We start from the raw sequence: 17,667 nt of genomic DNA, 5'->3' as shown, positions 1-17,667 counted from the left end.
AAATAATCCTACTAATTGAAAACAAACAAAAATGTGTCTCATAGAAAATGGTTGAATAAAGGCTGGGTAAGAAATGCATACATAAAAATCTCTCCATGCAAATAAGGTGAGGGAGAGAAAGAGACAGACAGATGGGCAACTAATGTAGAGCTTGCCTGCATGTGCTTTGTAGGTAGAAAAAAAAAGATAATGTCAAAGAATCAGGCTGCTCTAATCTATCTTTTTAAAAAAGGGTATCTTTTGGGATTTATGCTAATCCTCCGTGCTCATGAAAATCCACAGGGTGGGTGAGGGAGAGTAAAATCAAACAGAGACGGAATGTATTCTTAAAAAAAACATTTCTTTTATTTGGGTGCTTGTTATAAAGAAAACAACAGGAGGCACAGGGAAATCATGTAACTGTGACTCCACAGTTAATGCACTAGCATAGCAAAACTGAGTAACCTATCCAGTTGGGAACTAACTGACCTCACATTAATGGGTCAATTGTTTAGATGCCTTCAGCTACATCATCTTGGTCAGGTGGAACATAAAATAATGAAATAAATTAGGCATGTGTATGTGTGTTTATTTCTTCTAAAATAAGAACTGGTTTGGTTCAGTGGTGGGATTCAAATTTTTTTTACTACCAATTCTGTGGGCGTGGCTTGGTGGGTGTGGCATGGCTTGGTGGGCATGGCTTGGTGGACATGGTAGGGGAAGGACACTGCAAAATCCCCATTCCCTCCTCACTCTTGAGGGAAGGTTACTGCAAAATCCCATTCCCTCCCCACCCCGCTAACCTGCTTTCCAGCTCCATTCTCCTGTGCAGGGCAACAAAAGAAGGCCCAGATGATCAGCTGGGACTCGGGAGGCAGCGAATAGATGGGGGGCAGACAGAGGTGGTATTTACCAGTTCTCCAAACTACTCAAAATTTCCTCTACCGGTTCTCCAGAACTGGTCAAAACCTGCTGAATACCACCTCTGGTTTGGTTTGGGTTTATAGGAAATTACAATCTACTTAACATAGCAACTATAGCAAGTCAACTGGTAGAGAATATTAAGGAGGAAAAAATCATCAATCATATTAAAGAAGAACAAAAAAACCCTCTTCTCACACAGAAGAACTTACACAGCTTCTGCCAGGCATAATATCTCACTTGGGTCAAGTGTGGAATTTACTGTCGTAGGATGTGGAAATCACCATCAGTTTAGATCAGGGGAGTCAAACTTACATCGTCACAGTGGTGTCATGTGATGTATTGGGACTTTTCCCCCACCTTCGCTAAACCAGGTGTGGGAATGACCAGAGCATGATGCATCTGGTCTGCGGGCTAGGAGTTTGACAGCCCTAGTTTAGGTGAGCTAGACAAATCTGTGATGTAAAGGTTTTTTGATATTTATTAGTATTAATGGCCATCTATTATTTCTATATTAAAATTGTTGTTGTTTTAACCTTTTAGCCGTGTTCAACTCTTGGTGCTTTATAGACAAATGCTCTCCATGCCACCCTGTCAAGTACAGCTTCTTTCAATTGTTGGATGTTCAACTTTGTAATTAAAGTTAGAATACTGTAAATATTCTACGCTAGTAACAGTGGAAGAAGAGCACAAACTTTCTGACCCTAATTATTTCATAAAAGCAGCTAATTAACACTGTTCATTCTGGAATGCTGAACTGACCACACCATTGATGGGACCTGGAAGACCTTTTCTTAGGTTTTCAAGAGAAACCTTCTGACATCCTATTTATAATTTTGAAATGGTATCTTATACGGGACTCCAAAAGACGCTGGATTGTGCTTTAGTTTAGAAAAACACAAGTTTTGAATTTCACAGGCAAAATCTTGGACCTGCCCTTTATGGCTGAAATCCATATTGTTTATAAATTTGCATTTTACTTGCCAGGGGGAAAAAGGCAATTCCTCTAGCCACCTGAGTGCTAAATAAATGTTACCCTTTTCCAGGGAGAGCAGAAGGAGTAAGAGGCGATGAGATGTGTGACTGTTTTAATTGGCATCTGTAGGACACAAGATTCTGCATCGTCAAGGACATTTTGTAATTCTGCATATGGTGTTGAATCAGCAAAATCTATTCAAGTGTAGAAAGTTTAATTAGTTTGATTTCTCAGTTCTGAGAACATCTAGCACTGTTAGACAATATACCAACATTCATACAAGTGACAGTTATTGTGATGTGATACAATTTTTCTTTCGCATATGCCACCGCCTTTTTATGTTTTTCCACTCTGCTAAACAAATAATTCTCTCAACATTGTTCAACTATTACAAAGACTGCACTACTATTACTGTTAATCTTCTCATCACTCCTTATCAGCCATCCCCTCCCACTTGTGACTGTATGACTGTAACTGTGTCGCTTGTATCCTTACGATCTATATTGACTGTTCCCTAGTATGATTTGATTGCTTATTGTACCCTATGATTATCATTAAGTGTTGTACCTTATGATTCTTGCCTCTTGATGAATGTATCTTTTCTTTTATGTACACTGAGAACATTTGCACCGACAAATTCCTTGTGTGTCCAACTACACTTGGCCAATAAAGAATTCTATTCTTCTATTCTATTTTGTTCCTTGTTGAAAGGGTAATGTAGCATCCACAGCCTTTTTTTTTCCTCTTATATGTTTTGCTGCTAAGAAAGTCACTATCTTATAAGGACGATTCCAGTTCATTACCTTAGCTACAAATTCAGCAGAGCAGATGTCTGATCCCCTATTAGGACACCTGCGTTAAGATCAAAGAGGAGAAGTCAAGTATATGTTAAGGAAGTTCCCTATTCTAACAGACAACCTGTCTCTCTGAGCTTTTTGTCCTCAGGTTTGAGGAGGGGGAAGAGAATATGGAAAGAAGTAGAGGTAGCCTTTGCTTAATAACAGTATTTGGGACCAATGACAAACATTGTTAATTAAGAGCCATGATGGCGCAATGGTTAGAATGCAGTACCGCAGGCTACTTCTACTGCCTGCCTGCTGGTGCAATTTGGCAGATTGAATCCCATCAGGCTCAAGGTTGACTCAGCCTTCCCTCCTTCCGAGGTGGGTAAAATGAGGAGCCAGATTGTTGGGGGCAATAGGCTGACTCTTAGCTTAGAGAGGGCTGTAAAGCACTGTGAAGCAGTATATAAGTCTAAGTGCTATTGCTATTGTTAAGCGACACTCTTATAAAACACAATGTCATGTGAGTATATTAACTTTACAGCTGCTGTTCCAGTCAATCCTGTTTAGTCATTAAGCATGATGTCATGTGATCACCATTAATGATCGCCTGCCAATGTCCTCACTGACTTTGCTTTTCAGAAGCCAATGATGGAGGTCACATATTACCACAGGTTGCTGCTGCTGTTATAAGGGTAAGCCAGTGGCCAAGCAACCAAACCACAATCATGTAACTGCAGGGACCCTTCTATGACTGCAGCTACAAGGCCATCCATAAATCTCCTTATTCAGAATCATTGTAACTTGCAAAAGGCAAGCTGAAAGAAAGAGAACTTAGCAGATTCAGTCTTCCGGTCAAGGGCAAGGAGAGCAGAGAAGAGACAAAGAAAGAGAGGAAACAAAGATGGATTTGTTTATCCTCTTTACTCTTATTCTCCTAATAATCAATAAGATAACAGTGGAAAAAGTTGATGCATCTGGAATTGCATCTCTATATGTAGACGCCCCATTTGAGTGGGTGGATTATGGTGCTGGGAAATCAGAGACCTTCGTATGTAATCTCAAGGCTTCAACTTCTCTTCTTTCCTATATTTTCACATTTATCCCCACAAAGTTATTTATTGTGATTGTGAACAAAATATTGGCATGCATATAATTAGAACAGATTCACACAAAATTCCAGAATGCCCAAATTTCCAAAGCATTAAGGGTTCCTTGATAAATTCTATCATAATATTTGGATGCCTATATTTAGCACAGTAAAAATAGTCTTCCTATTATGGTTTCATATTGCATATTAAGGAATATTTCTATATTTGCACAGCAGTGACAGAAGCTGCTATTGAGAATTCTGTTTTGCCAAGAGGATTTATGAAGTCAGCTCAGGAAGATTTACGTAAAACGTAAAGCTAGTTTATATTATTATGAAAAAGTAAAAAGTTGATGTTTGCTGTTGGAGGTGACGAAGTAGCATACAGGGAAGAGGTCCAGAATACTACATGGTATTCAGAAAACAACTTGCACCTAAACATCAGCAAGACCAAGGAGATGGTGCTAGACTTCCAGAAGAAGAGAGAGGAACCTGCCCCACTTTACCTCATAAACTATTTTTTTAAAGGAACATTTACATAAATCAATTTTCCTTAGAGGGCTCTGATTTAACCATTATATACAAGATTTACTGTTACTTCTCATATCAATGTTATCATAGATGTATAGGATTCATGTGATATTATTTACTTACAAAAACAAGTGACAATCTGCACGAAGTTCCTCCACCTTTGTACATTTATACCGGAAAATAGTATTTCTACTCAAAATCCAAAAGATAAAAAAGTAGGTAAAGGCAAGCTTCTGCGATGGTGTAAAAGAATGTAAAAACAGAGCTGCAACGAAGGTGTTTAAGACACCTCTGTACATGCTCACAATCACTGTGGTGTTCAGGAGAGAAAAGGGGGAAAGTGATGAAAATGAAAAAAAACTACTACTCAGATGTTAAGGGGCAAAGCTTTTTAGAACATTCACATTGGAAATGTATGTTTCTGTTCCAGTTTTCTACTAAAATGGAAGTGGGGGGAACAGACAAAATGAACTAAAATATGCATTGGTGGCTAAAGAAAGGTATCATTGTATAGATCCCTTGGGAAATTGGCATAATGAAATGTGCATATTTACACACTGAAAGATGTAACACTGGCATTGGCAACTTGACACCTGCTAAGGCCAGAGTGTTTATAAGACCAACATAAAATAAACTTTAAAAAATAAATATTCTTCTAAAAGGATTGACAATTTTATCTTTGTCTAAAAACTCATGAAGAGTTTAGGTTAGAATTTGCATAAGATCTTTTATTTTATAGTGCTTAAATTTCAGAGGCTTTTACCATTTTATGGTTTTTAAAAAATGTTGTTGACATAGTTTTTGATCAACCATTTCCACTGAGCTGTTCCCCCATTGGAGCTCCAAGCTAACTAGCAGAGCCAGGTCTTTAGGCAGTGGTGGGATTCAATTTTTTTTACTACCGGTTCTGTGGGGCATGGCTTGGTGGGCATGGCAGGGGAAGGATACTGTAAAATGCCCGTTTCCACCCCACTCCAGGGGAAGGATACTGTAAAATCCTCATTCCCCCCCCCACCCTACTAACCTGCTTTCCAGCTCTGTTCTCCTGTGCAGGGCAACAAAAGAAGACCCAGCCAATCAGTTGGGACTCGGGAAGCAGTAAATAGATGGGGGTGGGGCCAACCAGAGGTAGTATTTACTGTTCTGTGAACTACTCAAAATTTCCGCTACTGGTTCTCCAGAACCTGTCAGATCTGGCTGAATACCACCGATGTCTTTAGGCTCGTATGAAAAGACAGGAGGCTTGGGGCCAAAAACCTCACGTTGGGGGAGGCAAGATGTTCCAGAGGACAGGTGCAATAGCAGAGAAGCTCCTCCTCCTGGACCCTACAAGCCGGAATAATTGGGCCAATGGGGCCCAAAGCTGCCTCCTCTGCAGGTAAGGGTGAGGGTGGGCTAATCCCAGTGGGGGAGATGGTCCCTCAAGTAGCCTAGACCCACGCAGCCAAATTGGCAGCCAGTGCAGTTTGCATTGGACCCAAGGACTGCCCACGCCACCACAATCTCCTGAGTATGTCTGTGCATGTATGTGTATGTGTTCTGTCTCACCTGTGACCACGAGGTGAGAGTCCAAGTTTCCAAAGGAATATAAATAAACAGACAGGACCAGGAACGACAGAGTTAAATTCCTTTGGCTGGAGAAGTCCTTGGCAGTCTTCCAAAAGCTGCCTGCCAAGTCCGATAACAAAACAAGACCATAAATCAAAGGCAAACGCTGCACAGAGAATTTGTCAAAGCTTCTATCCTAAATAAACAAGTTGTCCCGAATGAGGATCCAGAGCTAACACGCCCCTTTTATTCCCTGAGGGGCGTGTCAGTCTCTCATCTCAGTCCCTGATTTGATATTTCCTTTTACGTTGCATTTCGCATCTATGTCTACATCTTTGCCTTGCATCAAACCAACATTCCTCAGTTTGATCCTCAGCCAGAGGCTCCGCCACGCTCTCCTGATTATCTGCCGACACCTGAGGCACAACCAGGGAGGAAGGTCCTGGGGAGGAAGATAACTCCGAATCCTCCAGCAAAGCAGGCTCAAACCTCAGAGCCAAATCCTTCTCTTCCTCATGGCTCAAGTCTGTGACCTCCAGCAAAGCAGGCTCAAACCTCGAGGCCAAATCCTTCTCTTCCTCATTGCTTAAGTCTGTATCTTCTAACAGGGCAGGCTCAGACCTCCAAGTCACAACATGTATGTATGTAACTGTTACCTTTGCACAACTTCTGTAGCAGACATTTACTGCAACATAAAAGGAATTATGAGAATGGCATCTGGGAAAGACCTCAGTTCATTGTCAGCATTACCTCCACTCAAAAAGATGAATCATTTTGTCACACTATTGAAATCCTTAACCATATTTTTTACAAATAAATAGTAAAGCAGGCCTTATTATGTCTGAATAAATATGATTAGGTTCAGATTGCAGTGGAATAAAGGAATATACTAGTTGAAGAATGGGTCACAGCAGTCTAGGGAAGAAGATCAGAAATATTCCTTTTGTACTGTAGATCAATAACCTTATGCTTTATACACAAAAATATATTTCTCAGCAACGGCCAGTGGATTTTTTAATTGCAAGCCAATGAATAATAATTTACCAATTTATAGGGAAATCTGCTAGTTGGTCCATTCAACCAGATCCTCCTTAAGAAAGGAATTAGAACAAAATTAGAACAATTCAGTTGTTTGTTCTTTTGTACTGCAATTTTTGTAAGAAGTCCAGATTAAGACTGATTCTATCTGTCAGCTAAGATATATTTCTGGAAGGCCCACTGAAACTTTGTTATCTTTGTAAAGATATGCCAATAGCTTACCTTAGTGGGAAAGTAATTTCTTTTTATTGTTCCTAGTAGGACCTAGGAAGATTTCCCTCTTGGTTCTTTGGTGTCTCCAAATTCTTATTATGTATTAATTTCTTACATTAGCTTTTATAGTTTGGGTTATATTAGCTTCTATTGTACTGGGGCCAGGATAAAATTTTCATTTAGTCTTCATAAAATTGAAGTTTGAATTTAATTGCAAATGTAGAATTAAATGCTTTATAAAAAGGCATTAGGCTGAGGTAGTTTGGGGCGGTTTCTGCTCAATAATATGGAAAAACGTCTCCTCTTAATGGAAGATAATTTTAGGTAAATGTACAGTCTGGCCAATAAAGGGAGACTGGCAAAGTATATATTTTTAATTTCAATTCCAAATATATTTATACCTTAATTTATTCATGATTCCAAGTCTGCCACAATAAAAGTAATTTATGTAATACAATCTTCAGTCAGAAAAGCAAGTTGTTTTTCTAATATTGGGTGATGATTTTTTTTTCCTGATTTTTTTTAAATGATAGACAATTTGCTCTTTGTGATTGGAGTGTAGTGTATATGTTTTATTTAGTTATTGAGTAATGAGTCTCCAACCATATAGTAAAAGAGAAAACCACAAGAATCTTGTGATAGCATCACAATGGCAAGTTACATATTCAGAGAGCAGTATATTCTTTGACACAGTTTCCAGTGCTTACACCCAAAACACACCGTGGCTTTGTCACAGGTTGACTCAAGCCAAGACTATTTTTAAAAATGCCCATTAAGCTTCATTGATTTAAGAGAATAAGAGCAAAGGAACATTAACTTTGTTTTGAACTAAGTATTTCACAGCAGCTACTTGTTCAGATATTTTGAGACGAAACATAATTTGATGCCACTCTAACAAGACAAATAAGCCTTCACCCCCACCCCACACTATCCACATTCATATGCTAAGGTAGTGATCTTTTTTAAAAAAGCATTTTCAAAATAATTGTTTTTCAGGGTGCTATAATTTATAAGCTTCTTTCCCTCTGTAGATTAGATAGATAGATAGATAGATAGATAGATAGATAGATAGATAGATAGATAGATAGATAGATAGATAGATAGATAAAATCTATCATCAATGATCTTTATCCTTCTAATTTCTGGAATTGTATACAATTTCTATTGTTGAATCTGCATTTCAGAAATGCATTGATAATCCTAGTTTTTGGAGGAGCACTTGATGCTCATCTTCATGATAAGAACCAGCTTTTTCACACTATGTTTTCTTTGTTCTCTCTCTCTCTGACCTGATTTTAATTGCATAAGAGATCATCCCCTCCAAATGTTCTTTACAGATGCTTGGGAATTTGCCTGGCAATCCATTTTACTCTTAAATGTTTTTTTCCATCATTCCCAGTGGTGGGATTCAAATTCTTTTACTACCGGTTCTGTGGGAGTGGCTTGGTGGGCATGGCAGGGAAAGGATACTGTAAAATCTCCAGTCAGAGGTGATATTTGCCAGTTCTCTGAACTACTCAAAATTTCCGCTACCGGTTCTCCAGAATTGGTCAGAACCTGCTGAATACTACCACTGATCATTCCAGTATTCAGCAATTTAAAAAGGGGGAAATTCAAATACAGCAACAACCCTCCTATACTCTATATTAATATAACATTGCATCATATTTGTATAATGGTTTTGGAATATTTGTATAAAGGTTTTGGAATACCAACCCTTTCCAGCTTCTAACAATGTGGTGGTATCGTGTCTGAGCACTTACAATAAGAGTCTGGAAGTCTCCAACTTCACCTCCATTGATGGTACCAAACATAAATAATTGCAAGAATTTCATTAGTATTTTCCTTCTTATGTGGATTTTTTTTTATTAAAATTAAAGTTTGGTGGATTATATTACAGAAATAAGTTACTCTTTCAGTGTATACCAACAGTTACTTTTAAAAGATGAGCTGTGCATTAGCTTAGGTGATAAACTGAATACCCTTCATGTGTAGTTAACAGGAAGTATTAAAAAAATACAAGAAATACTCTGCTAAATCAGCCAAGTTCTTTTCCTTATATGCCTGTCATAACCCTTTCTTCCTCTTTCATCTCTGCACACTTTTTAGTTGGTATTTGAGATGGGTCATCACAGTTGTGCACAATATTCCAAATACACTTGCATCATATTTGTATAAAAGTGTTGGAATATTTGTATAAAGGTTTTGGAATACCAACCCTTTGGTTTTGCTCCAGCTCCTAACAATGTGGTGGTATCATGTCTGAACACTTAGAATAAGAGTCTGGAAGTCTCCAACTTCTCCTCCATTGATGGTATTTTCTGACACATAGATAGATGTTGTTATGTATTAGCATACTTACCTGTGATTGGTTGGTCCGTGGCAGTGGGAAATTCGACGAGCCGTCACTGGCCACAGCCATGAGCAGCCCGACTATAAAAGGGCTGCCGCGGTTTCTTCCGCAGTTCAGTTCTAAGCAGAAATAAAGATGACTGATTACTACGCTGGCTCCGAGAGTCTCATTCCCGCAATTTAACACTGGCGACGAAGGTGGGATACTGAGACAAAGGGAACCAGCGAGCATGTGGCGACCGAGGAACGCCGGCGACATATCGAGATGAGATGGCCGGAACAAACACGCCACCTGCACTGTTTGATCCAACAACCGAAGATTGGGAATCGTACATTGATCGATTCCTCATGTTCCTCGAAAGGAATGACCTCATGAATATTTCAGAACACAGGAAGAGAGCCATCTTCCTTACACACTGTGATCCTGCTGTATTCAAAATGGCCAAAGCATTATCGGCGCCAACTGATGTGAAGACGATGGCCTGGCCAGACCTAGAGAGGATCCTGAGGGCTCACTACACGTCGACCGTATCCTGCCTCATCAAATGACACGAATTCTATCAGCGAGACCAAAACGAAGGCAAGAGTATCAGCGATTTCGTCGCAACGCTGAGGGACATCGATGGAGCGTGCAAATTCCTCAACATGGATGAGGCTATGAGAGATTGAGTAGTCTTGGGACTGAGAGACCTAACGCTGCAGGGCAGACTACTAACGAAGCCCAAGATAACACTCAAAGAAGCAATAGAAGAGGCTTCCACATCAGAAGCAACCCAGAAATTGGTGGCTGCTATGCGGAAAATGAATAAAGCACCACTGGACTCATCAAAAAACCCACCACTACCCACCACAAGGACATCGAGTCCGAATCGGAAGACGAAGAGGGAGACAAGGGGGTAAATCAGCTCCACTCAGAATGAAATATAAGGGGCTGAAATGGAAAAAGAAAAGAATTCCACTGTGCCGGCTGTGAGAGGAACCATCCATGTTCGGAGTGCCGTTTCCTAGATGCAATATGCCAACATTGTGAACAGTGGGGACACATTGCATGGGCCTGCCGAGCATCGAAGAACTACATCCCCAGACAAAGAAGGAACACACACCCCCAAGACAGGGAGAAACAAACAGGAAGCCGTTGGAACCAAGCCACCAGAAACAGGCGAGGAAAAGAGGCCACCAATTGGAGAGATGAAACACACCATCGGACACTCAAACACGACAAACGCCCTGAAGGTACATGTCCAGGTTACCATAGAAGGCCAGCCTTGCTGGATGGAAGTGGACTCAGGCTCATACTTATCAATGGTATCCTGGGACACCATAAAAAGACTGATACCAGACATAAACCGGGAACAGCTTAAAAGACCCCTCCACCAGGGAAGAGTGGGGAGACACCTCAAACAGACACAGCATGAGTAGAGAGGGAGGGACAGACCCTCCATGAACAAGAACACTCATAGAACAAACCCTGACAACTAAAAACACACAACCCCCCACTAATAAGAGTAACCCCAGTCGGAGAGCGCAGGCACGTACCTGAAACTGCAGAAGAAGGTAGCATAGAGAGGCAGAAACAGGTCCAGAAAGACAGCTGAAAAGCGGTCCCTGGCATGAGCGGCCTCACCAACTCAACCTTCCAGGAGGTTCCTGGGGGGAGCGGCATGGCCGACTCAACCTTCCAGGAGGTTCCAAGAAGAAGGACGGGAGGAACAACAGATCCATCCGAACAGTCCAGAGACCAAACCATGACTGAGCTGCGCAGGTCCAGTCACACCCATAGAAGCCCCGCCTACCTGCATGATTATGTACAGTAGGCAAAGACAGGATTGGGTGGACTGGACCAGGTGGGGAGGGGTGTTATGTATTAGCATACTTACCTGTAATTGGTTGGTCCACGGTGGTGGGAAATTCGACGAGCCGTCACTGGCCACAGCTGTGAGCAGCCCGACGGTAAAAGGGCTGCCACGGTTTCTTCCGCAGTTCAGTTCTAAGCAGAAATAAAGATGACTGATTACTATGCTGGCTCCGAGAGTCTCATTCCCGCGATTTAACAGATGTGACTGCTGTACAGTTTTGGTCATTTGAAAAGAATAACACAAGAAGAACACTTATAGTCACCTCCTGGGCTTGTAGTACTAAAGTGTGCAACTTAGAAAACCATCCCCTTTTCCCTTTTGTCCAATCTCACAAGAGATAAATAGCATCAAAAGGAACGTAAAAACTCATTTTGAATGTGCATTTAGTCATGTGTAAAACATTCAGCGGCAAAGGAGTTAAAAATTTAGAGCCGTTCCAAACACAAGCACTGTCTGAGAAGAACCTCCAACAGCGAACTATACTTGAGCCAGGGCATACAGATGTAGATTCTGTGTTGAAGTGAGTGAATGTGGATTGCAACCAGATACTTCTAGTTCTCAGAGGAAGCAAAGAGGAAGGTTGCCTCCATATTCATTAGAAATCCTTTTGTAGATTTAAAATGGCCTTTTGGACTGCTTTTGACAGATACATTTGGACCACGGCTTTCAAATTCACGGCCTGCAGGCTGGATGTATCAGGTGCTGGCCATGCCCACGGCCTGTTTAGCAAAGGGGGGGGGAGTCACAATGCGTCACGTGATGCCGCAAGTTTGACACCCCTGATTTGGATGATCCAAAAACTTTTCCCCTTTAGTCATTATCCATCTTTGTACATACAAAATTGCTGGTTCCATCTGACACTGAGAGACTCCTTTCTATTCTCCAAATAGGAATATGGAATAAACTCGGCTAGCTGCTACTCATCTGTAATACTAACAACTGATGAACATATTTAAAAGCTCCACTATCAACACAATTAAAATCATCACTTTCGTGATCATTTATTTTGTTAGTTTTTTTCTACTCTTTTATTTCATGCTCTGAAATCAACTACAGTCTCTGTACAAACATGCCTCTCTTTCATCTCTCAGCTATTAAATGTCTGAAAGCAAACTATTTATTAGATTTGCTGTAGTAACCTTTATTACATTTCTAATAAACTCTGAATTCCTCCCACCCCTTTTGGTAAAGCAAGCAATACTTTTGCAAAATGCATGCTGGTATTTCTTTATCAAGGGTTGTTCTGCTATATATCTGTGATGGCCAGAAGTGGCACGCAGAGCCATCTCTCCGGGCGCACCAGCAGTCGCCCGTTGCTCTTCTGGGTTCTGGTGTGTACATGCACGCCAGCCAGCTGGTCTTCATGCATCTTCCAAAAACTGGAAGAACAGCTTCTCAATGTGCATGCGCATACCGGGAAGCTAAGCTTCCAGTTTCTGGCGTGCACATGCACTCCGGCCAGCTGGTTTTCGCACACACATACATGTCAGAAATTGGAAAACCAGGTGGCCAGTGCAGAAGCTGCTCTTCTGATTTCTGGTGCGCATGCAGGCGTGCACTCCCGTTTTTGTACTTGGTGCCGAAAAGGTTTGCCAACATTGTGCTATATGCTTGGTAATTCTTCTTTAACAATATTTTCTACTAACTTATCCAAGGTAGACATAAAATTAAGAGAAATAAACTAGGTCATATCTTAATTCCTTTTTGTACAAAGACATTTCAATGGCTACTTTTCAATATGTTGATCGCAATGTCTTTAACAATAATCCTATTGAATTCATTTTTTCCACAATCCTTTTATTATTATTATTATTATTTTTTGAGCTACTTTTTTTCTGATAGGAAAAATATTTCATTTTCTGGAAGAAGTGTTCTGTGGCTCATATTTTGCTTTTAAAAGCAGCATAGTTTTTATTTCTAACCATTTATTCTTTGATGCTCTTCATTTTTAATGTAAAAATATATAACCTTTTAATGATAATAATGCTTCTCTAATGTTGTTCAACCATCTGTTAAAAATATAAAATCAATAATATTTTGATGAATGAATTCAAAGTTTATGAGCAAGAGAAATATATTTGCAATAAGCAGATTTCCCCCCAGCAACATAAGTATCAGTGTAAGTAGAAAAAACATTACAGATAAATGTAAATCTTAATGTTTTCAATGATTTATTCTGCTTGAAATACAATGGTATGAATCTATTTATTTGAAGATGTCTTTGGTGAATAAAGAAACATAGGAGAGTGAACTTAACCAAAGGATCATTTGTGAAGCCCAACTCATATTGGTGATACAAAGATGCAGATAGTCCTTGACTTATGACCATAATTTAACTCCAAAATTGCTGATGCTAAGTGTCATGCCCTTGTTAGAGTCAGACTCGTAAGGCAGAGGAGGAACAGCCGACAGGGAGTGGAAGTGTGGCTTTGGAGGTTATGGAGGAGGCTGGGGAAGGGTAGAGCCTGGCTGGGCCATCAGAGGAAGAACCAGGCCCATCCCCTCTTCATCCTGGGACATGCAGGGAGGAACGGAGAAGGAAACAACTTGGCTTACAAGAGAGGAAGTGGCCATGATCCCCCTCATTGGCTGCAGCTGGGGAGAATAATATATAAGAAAGATGGTTAAAACACAGTGTTGCCAGAAGCAAAGTGTGGGTTATTTTGGGCTGAAGTTATCTTGGTTGGCATACTTCCAACAGGCTGTACCTTGTTATCTCTTTGAATTTGGTAATTACTTATCCTGGTCTGTTGTGGAAATTCCTTCATTGTTGTTTGTTTTAGTTTTTTATTTCATCTCTATCTGCTCATTAAGTTCAGACTGTATTGCTTTCTTTTGAAGACTATTTTTGAATAAGTTTTATCTCCAACTGAGAATTATTGAACAGTGGGGCCAAGTTGGAGGCATTAAAGGACATTTATTTACGTTTTGGATTTTGTTACATTTGTGTCACACTCTGGGTCATCACACTAAGTGAGACAGTTTTAAAGTACATTTTTCCCCATTTAAAAACCTTTCTTGTCACAGTTGTTAAGTGAATCACTGCAGTTGTTAAATTCATAACATGGTTGTTAAGTGACTCTGACTTATCCATTGGCTTTGCTTGCCGCAAAAGGTGAACACGTGACCCTGGGACACAGCAAGGGTCATAAATATGAACCAGTGGCTGCGCATCTGAAGTCTGATCATCTAACCATGAGGATGCTGTAACTGCCATTAGTGTGAAAAAATGTCATAAGTCACATTTTTCAATGCTGTTGTAATTTCAAACAGTCACTAAATGGATGTTTGTAAGGATTACCTGTCGGCATTCTTCCTGCCCTTGGATTTCAATGCATTCTTTCCAGGTAGAATATGGAGATTAATAAAACTTAAATAACTTCCACTAGAGATCAATCATATTTCTGTGTCTCCTGATGTGATCCAAAGCATCCAATGAACCGTAGATGGTTTGCTTATTTGGGGTAAAAGAGTACAGGAAGTCCTCAATTTAAGACTGCAATTGAGCCCCAAAGTTTTGTTGCTAAGTGAAATATTTTTCAGGTGAATTTTGCCCCATTTTGTGACCTTTCGTGCCAGAGTTGTTAAGTGTATCACTGCAGTTGTTAAGTTAGTAACACAGTTGTTAAATGAATCTGTTTTCCCCATTGACTTTGCTTGTTGAATATATTTTTTCTTTTATGTATACTGAGAGTATTTGCACCAAGACAAATTCCTTGTGTGTCCAACCACACTTGGCCAATAAAGAATTCTATTCTCTATTCCAGGGGTTCCCAACCTGGGGTGCTTGCACCCCCTGGGGGTGCGAGACAATATTCCAGGGGGTGCGAGAAAAGTCCAGGTAAATAATAGGATATTGGCTATATGTTGGCATTTTTATTTATTATGCAATGGATTAACTTTGTTTTCATTTTAGAGTTAAGTATCGTTATTGAGTGGCCGTCACATACACAGCTGAAAAGATTCAATCCTACCATATATTTAACGTGTTCAGTAGTTCCTAAAGTCTAAATTTCAGGGGGTGCAAGGTTCAAGTGAAATTTCTTTAGGGGTGCGGGGCGAAAAAAAGGTTGGGAACCACTGCTCTATTCTATTCTATTGTCAGAAAGTCGTAAAAGCGGATCACATTATCCCGGGACCAGTGGTGAGATTCAAAAATTTTTACTACCGGTTCTGTGGGCGTGGCTTGGTGGGCGTGGCAGGGGAAGGACACTGTAAAATCTCCATTCCCTCCCCACTCCTGGGGGAAGGTTACTGCAAAATCCCCATTCCTTCACCACCCTGCGAACCTGCTTTCCAGCTTCGTTCTCCTGTGCAGGGCAACAAAAGAAGACCCAGCTAATCAGTGGGGACTCAGGAGGCAGAGAATAGATGGGGGCAGGACCAGTCAGAGGTGGTATTTGCTGGTTCTCCGAACTACTCAAAATTTCCGCTACCGATTCTCCAGAATGGGTCAGAACCTGCTGAATACCACCTCTGCCCAGGACACTGCAACCGTCATAAATATGAGTCAGTTTCCAAGCATTCGAATTTCAATCACATGACTATGGGCATGCTGCAATGGTCGCAAGTGTGAAAAACTGTCATAAGTCATTTTTTTCAGTGTTGTGTAAGTCTGAACAGTCACTAAATGAACTGCTGTAAGTCCGGGGGACAAAATAGACTGCCTAGATTTCTAACAAGTCAAGCAGAAAAACAAGTTGCTGAAATAAGCTACCTTTTTGTTTTTTAATAGTGTGCAAGCCCATATTTTTTTACATTTTATCATCATGGAAATAATAAGATGCTGAGGAGATTTATCAGCTGAACTAAGACTAGAGACTACAATATTCCCCTGTTCTGGTTGGAAAAGAACTCACACAGCTATCTCTCCAGAGAGAGAGATTTATGACACAGACTCTGAACTTTCCTTCTTTCTTTTTATTCGGGGAGAGGAAGTATTCTTTTCTGGCAGACCCAAATGCAATTTGTTATTCCAAAGCCATGTTTAAGCTGTCAGAGCTTCATGAAAATGCTTCATTGGACCAAGAAAAACTAAGAGGCATCGAAATTGGGACAATTACCTTGCCAGTAGAATTAGCTCCTTGCATCTGTGAATAAGCATGCCATGCTATAACAGTTCTGCAGCTTAGAAGAAAAGAATTACAGCAAGATGACGGACAGGTGCTTTGCTTGATGACATGTTCGGTGAAGCAGAGTGAATCAGAATCAATAGCACATTATGGGGAAACACTTTGCCTCAAATTGATGCCTGATAAAAAAAATAGTGGATTCATATATTTAGAGGTTAATTTGTGTTTACTGCATAAATAGTGACAATTTTTCTCAAGGGCAAAATTCCTCCAACGTATTTGATTCTTTTCCAAGAGACCCAATTTCTGAATAAATTGCATATGGAAGTTAATTCTCTGGAAGTCTATCTTAATTTAATTTGGCTCTAATGCTTCAGTGATATTCTGTTCTCTGGATTTATACTTTCATTTTCTTTGAGTTATTTACCTAAAATACTAAGAATAGAAAAACCCAAAAAAAAAACGACGCCCAACATAAATAAAAAAAAAAAAAAAAAAAAATTAAATTAAAAAAAAAACAAAGGGAAAAAAAAAAAAACAAAAAAAAAAAAAAAAAAAAAAAAAAAATAAATAAATAAAAAAAAAAAAAAAAAAAAAAAAAAAATAAAATAAAAAAAAAAAAAAAAAAAAAAAAAGCGCCCCCCCTTTTCTTTGAGTTATCTATATTAGTTCTTAGGAAAGAAATAAAAGGTGGATATGGGAAGGAATAACAGACTAATACAGTAGCAGAGTTGGAAAGGACCTTGGAAGTCTTCTAGCCCATCTGTTTGTTTCTTTCTTTGATTCAGAAAACTTATAGGCTGCCCATCTTACCTCAAGGTAACTCTGGGCAGCTTACAATCATTTTTTTGAGATTAGGTATTTGAAATTATGTTACCTTCTGACTATGCGCGGCCTGATAGAATAGTGGGGTTTGCTTACATTCATGTTCCTTTGTTGTCAAAAATATCTGAGGAACTACTGCAGGTTCCTATAATAAGGTTTAGCATCATATTGCACAGAGATGGTATTCAGCGGGTTCTGACCAGTTCTGGAGAACCAGTAGTGGAAATTTTGAGTAGTTCGGAAAACCAGCAAATACCACCTCTGACTGGAGATTTTACAGTATCTTTCCCCTGCCACACCCACAAAGCCATGCCCACAGAACTGGTAGTAAAAAAATTTGAATCCCACCACTGATATTGCACCATGATTTATCCACAAACTTGCCCTCATCAATCACATGAGGATAGCAACAAACCAGCATTGACTTGTCCAATTTCTAAAACTTCCACCCAGTAGTGGGATCCTACGTTAATCGCTACCAGTT

This window comes from Notechis scutatus, chromosome 1 (assembly GCF_049901735.1).
Source record: "Notechis scutatus isolate UNSWTSFEM ecotype Mainland chromosome 1, rNotScu1.2, whole genome shotgun sequence".
NCBI classification, from domain to species: Eukaryota; Metazoa; Chordata; class Lepidosauria; order Squamata; family Elapidae; genus Notechis; species Notechis scutatus.
Note: the sequence above shows the minus strand (reverse complement) of the source record.